The sequence below is a fragment of the Anabrus simplex genome, chromosome 4 (genome assembly GCF_040414725.1).
Source record: "Anabrus simplex isolate iqAnaSimp1 chromosome 4, ASM4041472v1, whole genome shotgun sequence".
Classification (NCBI taxonomy): domain Eukaryota; kingdom Metazoa; phylum Arthropoda; class Insecta; order Orthoptera; family Tettigoniidae; genus Anabrus; species Anabrus simplex.
Window position 1 is genome coordinate 116,128,397 of NC_090268.1, and position 9,081 is coordinate 116,137,477.

At 41.1% G+C, this 9,081-nt stretch overlaps 1 long non-coding RNA gene across 1 annotated transcript; it reads right to left on the minus strand.

Annotated features, from left to right (window-relative positions):
- Positions 1-1,479: 1,479 nt before the first annotated feature.
- On the minus strand, positions 1,480-7,296 carry LOC137500539 (uncharacterized). The gene is made up of 2 exons (XR_011018074.1): positions 7,239-7,296; positions 1,480-1,995 (listed from the first exon to the last, which is right to left on the minus strand). It is a non-coding gene; the product is annotated as an uncharacterized lncRNA (long non-coding RNA).
- Positions 7,297-9,081: the final 1,785 nt, after the last annotated feature.

Genomic DNA, 9,081 nt, shown 5'->3' on the forward strand with positions numbered 1-9,081 from the left:
AATACAAGTAGATGAGATCGATATTTGGCGTTTATAACCCATTGACGCCAAAATCAGTCAGCAATTTGGAAAATAAATCAAATCAAATCAAGGATATGCAAGCTCGTTGCGTGCATTTCTTTTTTAGCAAACCCTACAAACACCCCTCCCCGACAACACTGCCTGGGTAGGACGTTTTCCGCCAAAAACCTCACCGGTAGTGACTCCAACATTATCTGCCCCTATTTTGTTCCTAAAGTTTTAATTTTACTGTCAATCGGATTCGTTTTCGACGATGACGATGACACATGAAAGGAAAGCGACCGTGGCTTTAATGAATTTTAGCTTCAGCATTTACATGGTGTGAGAATGGGAAACCACGGAACACCACCTTTCAGGGCTGCAGGTTCGCAGTCAACTTGTTCGGTTGATTGTTCTTTGATATTCTGTTATATTTATTCTAATGCAAGGATTCTCAACTCCATGGATAACCATACGATTCATCCTGAATTTTCCAGGATCGTCCAAATTTGGAGCTTAGTTTCCGGGTCTCTGTGAATAGCTTTTACAACGTCTAAACGTCCCACCTGAATAATAATAATAATAATAATAATAATAATAATAATAATAATAATAATAATAATAATAATAATAATTTCATAGGGGACGCGAGGTGTCCCTCGAGAGTTCTTTTCCGTATCAGTTCTACCGACACGAGGGAGGCGTATTGGAACACCTTCAAATATACCGGAGCAGGCGGGGATGGTACCTGTCATCTTAAAATCAGAAGACGTCGGGTCTACGGTATGAAGAACTCAGTCTGCGGTTTCTGAAGAATTCATGTCCGTAGATATTTGAAAGTTTTATTTCTGCATTGCGTGTGACAGGCACATTTATTTTGCTAGTGGTTTAACGTCGCACGAACATAAGATTTTCGAAGATGGAAGGATGGGAAACGGCTAGGGTTGGAAAAGTAGCGGCCGTGGCCTTAATTAAGGTACAGTCCCAGTACATGATAGAGCAATATAAAGATAGTTTCACCCCAGAACTCACCTTCCTCTTGTAGAACACCATTGTGTAAGTTTCAAAGTCAAACGAAAAGTAAATCAACGTACAGGAAGGGAAGTGAATGAGATTTATGGGCTCAGATCAGAAAAAAGCCAATAGTTAACCAACATAAGTCAGTCGTGTTTTAGTAGTTTAATTCCAATACTGGTCTTGTGAACCCATATGAACATTATTTCTCTAAAACTCTTCTAAAATGATAGAGAGGAACATGATATATTAAGTAGAAGAACTTTCATGGATCCATTCCGACCCCATAACTGTTACATTCGTTCACAAAGAACATTACATTATTCTTTACGAAGATGTGTTATGTAGGCAATAATGCCAATGAAGCAACGTTAAAGATTCACGGCAGTTTTTATTTTTACTGGGTAGGTATTCATTATATGTCATTGAAAGAAGACAAGCAAGGAAATGAATCAACAAACGTAATTCTACTGTAAAAGAGAAAGCAAATTTATTTCATCTCAGAATAGACATTGCGGCACTGTTACGGACAACCGCTTTTCTGTATGGCATGGCAAGTATAGAATATTGAAAAATCAACACATCACGAAATAAAGAGCGCTACAGATGCGTAAAGTATAGATTTTTATATTTCTGGTTCAAAACTGGTTGAGTATTATCAGAATAAAAGAGACAATGTTATTTTATAACTATCACTCTTGCAGATTGTTCTTCAAAATTTGTGGTAACCGAGTGATGTGAAGATTTCTATCCCGATGTTTGTTGTGAGCTCCTACCGCCATAGAAGTATCCGGGGTAGTTATAATATGGACCATAAGGGTATGGTCTTGGGTAGGGGTAAGGCACAACTGGTGGATAGGGTTGTGCAGGAGGGTAGTAGGGAGGGTAATACCCTCCTAGGAAGCGACCTGTAGACTTCTCTTGTGCATCTGCGAGACGGGCAAAGTTCACCACGAGCAACAGGGCGGCGACAACACAAATCTGAAACAACCCAGAATTACTGTTAGTGACATCAAAAATTATATTGTTTCGGAGTTGAATTGTGAATAAATAGTAGCCAGTTAAAAAACGTGGCCGCCAAAGCTGGTTTAAGAATATCTTTTGAAAAATTGCATATATGGACTCAGACAAAACTGATCTCACAGATGGAACCCAAACCAAACCAAACCCCATGGCACTACAGCCCTTGAAGGACCTTGGCCTACCAAGCGACCGCTGCTCAGCCCGAAGGCCTGCAGATTACGACGTGTCGTGTGGTCAGCACGACGAATCCTCTCAGCCGTTATTCTTGGCTCTCTAGACCGAGGCCGCTATCTCACTGTCAAACAGCTCCTCAATTCTAATCACGTAGGCTGAGTGGATCTCGAACCAGCCCTCAGGTCCAGGTAAGAATCCCTGACCTGGCCGGGAATCGAACCCGGGGCCTCCGGGTAAGGAGCAAGCACGCTACCACTACACCACGGGGCCGGATCTGTCACAGACCGAAGCGAAACCAAATTTGAGGAATTCCACCGTGTTCAGAAATTCCAGCACCTGGGAGAAATTCTCACCCCAAATGGAAATGAGGAAGAAACCATAAATAGAAGAGTGGTAAAGATGGAAATGGCTTTCAGACCGTCATCAAACTTAGAAATCCAAGTCCATATAGGCCCTACATCCAAGCAAAATTAAAACATTATTGTACGGTGGTCAAAGAACATTGTCTGTATGCGACGGAAACCATGACGGGAGTAACGGACCCAGTCAATGGAAAAAGGGAAAGGAGGCCCAAAGAAGTCACTAGATTCACCTCCCATGTTCCGATTGAGACCAGATCGAGAATTTTATGAAAATGTTGAGCAGATAACAATTGCGCCGGCCCCTTGATGTGGGGGTAGCGTGACTACCTCTTACCCGCAAGGTCCCGGGTTCTATTCTCGGCCAGGTCAGGGATTTTTACCTGTATCTGAGGTCTGGTTCGAGGTCCACTCAGCCTACTTGATTACAGTTGAAGGGCTATCTGACGGTGAGATAGCGGCCCCGGTCTAGAAAGCCAAGAATAACGGCCGAGTAGATCCGTCGTGTGACCACACGGCACCTCGTAATCTACAGGCCTTCGGGCTGTGCAGCGGGTGCTTAGTACGCCATGGCCCTTGGGGGCTGTTGCGTCATGAGGTGTTTGATTTTTAGATAACAATTACTATGAAGGAAAGAAGACTATCATTCTATGGTCACATTAAGGGAATGAATCCAAAGAGACTGGCACACTGGATACTTAGTCTATAAGAAAAACGGAAGGCACAACTTTTATGGCTTAACGAAGTTCACGATGGGAGAAGTGAAGATCCAGGATGGAGATATACAGGAAAGAACAACGTTTAGGAAGAAAATTGCAGGAATGTGGGATGCACCGGAGAAACACGTCAAGTCATGCAACATCTCGGAGAAGTCAAAGACTTAAGAACATTTGAAATGAGTGCATAGAAAAGGAAATACGTTTGAGAGATATAAGCTCTGGTATATTGTGAAAACGTGGTCCTCAGATGACCGTAACGAATTAAACAATAGTGACCAAATATCTTCATTACAACACAATTAATAAGATGAGTGTTTGATTATTGTGAAGGTGTTTGTTTTTTACACTCTTTCGCCAAACGGGTGGGGGGAGTGACAGGAGGAGTCAGTCATAGACCACAGTGACATTTATTGGTCATAACTCTTATTTGATTGCTTAATTTATTTTAAGCACTCATGACATTTGCCTCTGTAGATTGACGAAAATGATAGCCTCAGGTGATAATCCATTGTTGTGTTATTCCTATTCTTGCGGTACGATGTGTAACTGGGACAATAGTATTCTGTGGGCTGACAAAAATGAGGGCGTCCTGTGACAGTTGCTTGTTGCATCACTGTTATTGTTGTATTTGAATGTGTAGCTGGGACAGTCAGTCAGACAGTAAATAGTTGTGGAGGAAGACGTCTGTTTTCATCGCATGTTTAAAAACGTATAAACGGCCGAGAACTGAGGAGGTAATTGACAGAGGACTCGAAAACTCAGACGGTGAATTTAGTTGCAAATTACGCAAACGTTCATCGTGTGAAAATGAATGTATCGGTCATGAAATCCCTACCAGAGAGGTATTAGTGAGTCAGACGAAACTGATGAAGGTTCGGAAATATCTTATTCCTCGATTCATTCGTAGTAACAATGTTCATAATTTTTGGATATCCCTGGCGTTTTAGGGAATAAAAAGTACCTGTTATATCCTGATTATAGTGAGTTCACGTTGCGAACTACAGACCTTTACGAACTGGACGCCTGCGAAATGATATTTATTGGGAATGGCACGTAGAAAACACGCTACGATTAAAAATTAGAAAAACTCTTTACTTGCTGGACTAAATAGAATTAACCAATCATGTTAATATGAACCCTGCGAGTTTAAAAATATAGTACGTATACCTTTAAGAAATAAACATGGAGAACTCTACAGTAGACTACACTGAAATTTCATAATTTAGTAAAAAAAAAAGTCTTTAACAGATTTCTCTCTCTTCTCCAGTCACCAGCAGTCACTATTCCAACATATGAATCAGTAGCCACTTTTTTTAACAGTAGCAGATATTCTAAAGCTGGGCGTGGCACCAAAAATATCAATGCCACATTTTTATGTGAGAAACTTACAGAAAAAACAAAAACTCTATTGTCGTTAAGTAATGAACTACATTCCTATTAAAACTGAAATACATCCGGCAACTAAAACACAGGAAATAAGAGGCTAATTATACAGTATAACTACTTACATCACTTGAATTAAAATTTGCCCTCCTGTTTTCATTGATGCAGAATGTTGGTAATATTGTGACCGGTATGGCGTACTCTAGTCGCGTGGAAAAGAAATTACCGTCGCGAGAGAAGGGAAAGCAGGCATGAAGTCACCTTTGCAGAGTGGTACAATCTAACGCGGACATGTGGAGTTGTTTCTCGATAGGGGGTTTGCTGGTCTCATGCAACACCCAAGGACCGATACTGGCGAGCGTGGTACATGATGCAACGTACAGGCTTAGGCTTACCGCTTGGGAGTTGCCGTGGAAAAGCAAGCCTCCTGAGTTTTATTCGAAGCCGGCAGCGTTTGTTGGTCTATTACGAAGCATTAGTACATCGAACGACCAAAGAGAGTTCATTTTGACATATTTTAGAATGTATGCTATATTTATTGAAGTAAAACAAATATAGAAAGGAAGACGACAAATGAAGTGGAAAATTATTGGGAGTTGTGCAACACTCGAACGATACCACGCACCACCCCTGTTTTTTTAACAGTTTCACCACGATCTAAATGTTTAATAGCATTCAGCGTATCTTCTAGTGATAACGCCACACGTTTTCTTTTTCTTTCGCTCATTTAACCCACAGCTAACACACTAAGACAAATCTAGCTGTGAAACAGCAATTGAATAGTGATTTGTGACAAATGTCTCAAGCCACGAAACAATGGAGTCGTTGCATTTCGCGTTCAGCCTGATGCCGATTAGAAAATAATGGTTAGATTAGAGTCGTGCAACAATTGAACAGTTTGGCGCTGATGGTAACGTGATCGGTATGTAATTATTTTGATCGGGCTGAGATAACACGGAATCGCGGTTAGTCGACTCGAATAATCGAGACTCTACTGTATTGTTAAGCACAAACTCAGTTACCACTCTCTGTTTCATCATTTCTGAATCGCCGTCATCATCGACGTCGGGCACATTCCGAACAATGTTCAAGGATACTGTATTACACAACAATATTGCGTTTTCCATCAACTGAGCCGTTTACAAATAATCCCTTAGGCCTGCCTCCTGTTATCTTAGTAGCTGATGAGACGTATGCTGTCTGGTATATTTATTGAGGCCTTTCACGCGAAGAGCTTAACTGCTAAAAGTAAACAGGTTATTGCGATGTAAATACTATGGTAATGTGCAGTTGACATTCTAGCAAATAAGTGGCGTATTGTTTTTCATTATAATGGTGTTGGTGGTGGTAATTATTTGTTTTAAGAGGAATTACAGCCAGGCAACCATCCTCTGTTAGCACTGATCAGAGGAAGAATGGAAGGGATCCGATAGTGCGGAAAATGATGGTATCCGCCAATACCACGCAGCTGAGTTTCTAAATCGAGCTTGTTCATCCGTGACTTCTGAGCTTGCTTTCGTACGTGACCGATAATTAATTGACACCCTAGAAATAGCGCGGCTTCACCGATTTTCCGATCACTAGAAGTTGTAGTATTTCGTTTCCCGTCATGTTAGTTCCCAGGTTCACTGTAACGCTATCTTTACTTGTTAACTGTTCCTCACAAACCACAAATGCCGTATTGTACAGTTAATGTTGCGCAAAATTCGAGTTACAGAGTATATTTTGCTTCAATGGAGGAAATGTTTGCTTCGAGATATTGAGAAATTCGTGTAACCGAATTTCGAGTAATAGAGAAAGTAATACACGTGAAGAATAGGACAAACTGCCTGGAAATTTAAGTTACTTCGAGATACTGAAAATTCGAGTAATGGAAGTTCGAGATATCGAGGGTCGACAGTACAGTGTTTTCGGACCCATGTCCATATAACATATTTTCTTCTCCTACGTGTGAGGAAAGTGCCCTGGAACTTTCGCCGTCCCTTATTGCTACACCCTTTAAAGATCCTCAAACGAGATTATTTCTTATTACAACATAATACAAATTTAAAAAACAATGACCTTTTTCTGTTATTGCTTTTACATGCCACGAACTGATTTTTATTTTTTTTAGGTTTTCGGAGATGCTGAGGTGCTGGAATTATGTCACGCAGGAATTCTTTTACGTGCCAGTAAAGCTAACAGCATGAGGCTGACATATTTCGGCACTCAAATACCACCTGACTGAAGCAGGATCGAACCTGCCAAGTTGGGATTAGAAGGCCAGCGCCTCAACCATCAGTGCCACTCAGCCCGGCACACTGATTTTGAATACGATGTCTAACAATATCAGGATTGTAGATGCAGAAAAGAATAGCAACACTAGTGACAAAAATTAGGGAATAAATGACGGTGCAACGAATACTGTTGAGTGCATCCAAAGTAGTATGCATGTTTTCTTATAACTCTTGTTTTCGATCTGGAAGTATTTTGAACCACCGTAAGCACTTTGAGATATCGAAGTTCAACTGTATCAGTAACTAGTCAGCGACAGATGAGCAGCTAGTATTGAATAAAGGAAGCTTACCTTAGCTGTGATCATGGCTCTTGGCCTACTACCTTCTTGCGGACTTCGACACAACTCTAACTGATGTTCTGGAATGACCTATCTTATATAGTGAATTGGCACACGTTTTATCAGAGGAAGTGTGGGTGTGAGAACATAGAAATGTGTCACCCATTAAATGAACATACACTTGTTCCCTTCGGGAAATGTAAATGCTTAACATGTCCGGTGCTACTCAGGGGAGATGACGGAGTGTCGCATTGCGCAATGTTGCATTGAATCAAGGACGCGGTAATGCCTCAATTTTTCATTGCACGTAACTTTTTTTTAAATAGGGACCTCATCCTGAGGTGCTGCAGCTCTTTCTATGCATACCCCCAATGGAGGTGAGTTGCATGTACCATTTTCACCACATATCAGCCCTCCTGTCATTCGTAAATCTCTGGCAATATCGGGAGTCGAACCAGGGGCTACCGAGGACGGCAGTTAATAGTGCTAACCGTACGGAGGCAGGCATTGCTAATAATAATTGTTCCGAGGTATCTGTGGAACAGCAGATGTGAAAGAAGGTGCGGGCTGGAATGGGTCTAACTACAAGTCCGAAAGATGAATTTAAAATTTAAATAAGGTTATATTTTCAACAGATAACAAGATTTAACAATTTTTTCACTAGGTGAAATAACAATGAATATTCAGGTACAATAATAATTTTACAAGCGAAAACACAAGTTAAGGTGTCTTTACAAATCCTGGGCTTCGAGCCCCAATTTGACAATCCTTGACCTCTCGGCTCACAACCACCAATTACCAAAGGGCAGAAAACCCCTAATTACATGGAGCACTTGCTCCCACCTCGTAATATCAAGCCTCCTAGAGGCACCTTTCAAAATACCAGAAAGAGCTGACCCGCTCTCAATCGACCAAGCTTATTAAAGGCAATAACAGATTATTACACTTAACTGCCATCAAGGCACAACTTATAATGGAACAGGGGTATCTCATACCCAATCTACAGGGCCTTCGCCGGGAGGAAAACAAAAACGGGTTAAGTTAATGGCCCAAAATACAAAGCTGAATGGAGGCGAGTACTTGCACTCCTACATGAAAGCTTGTTAAAACCTAAGTGGCGCTAGACCGATTCAACAGGGGCTATTCCCACACTAGGGAGGTGACTCGTATAAGAAAATTTTAATACATTAGGAAGGAGAAGAAAATCGGTTATGAAAACGCAGTCACCTCAAATCAAAATGAAGGGGAGATCGAGAGGGTAAAGCACTCTCTATCTCCGATTTACAGCTAAAGTAACATGAAAATTTTACATCGAAATGGTATAGGTTACAACAAAACGGTTTCGGACCTTCCCCGAGTATTAAACTGCTGAGCTAGCAAGAAAATAAAGATGTTAAACGGCCATTACCTTTTTGAAGGGCTGCTGACTGATGAAAGAGGCGCTTCCCGCCTCCTGCTATTCTTCCATACACTAAGCTAGATGTTGGACGAGTGGCGGAGGGCCAGGAAAATCAGCAGTTTTTATACTCTCGGGGAAGATTCGAGACCTTTCATGAATAATTAAGACACACCCACATGCGTTTATTGGCTAACTAAAATTTACACATCAAACATTGGGGAAGAAAGATACAATTGGCTGAAAATTAATGACGGAAATTATTGATTGGCTAACTTCAAAACTGGCGGAAAAAAAAAGGATTAATATTGCCAACCCACCAACGAAAGAACGAAATTTAGTAAAGACAACAACTTATGAATACAAAATATCTTCAAGAAAAGTTCCTTCACTTCGCACCAGGGTGCATGATCATAGTTTTTGGTAGAGACATCTGTGAGAGAATGTCCACACTTCTTG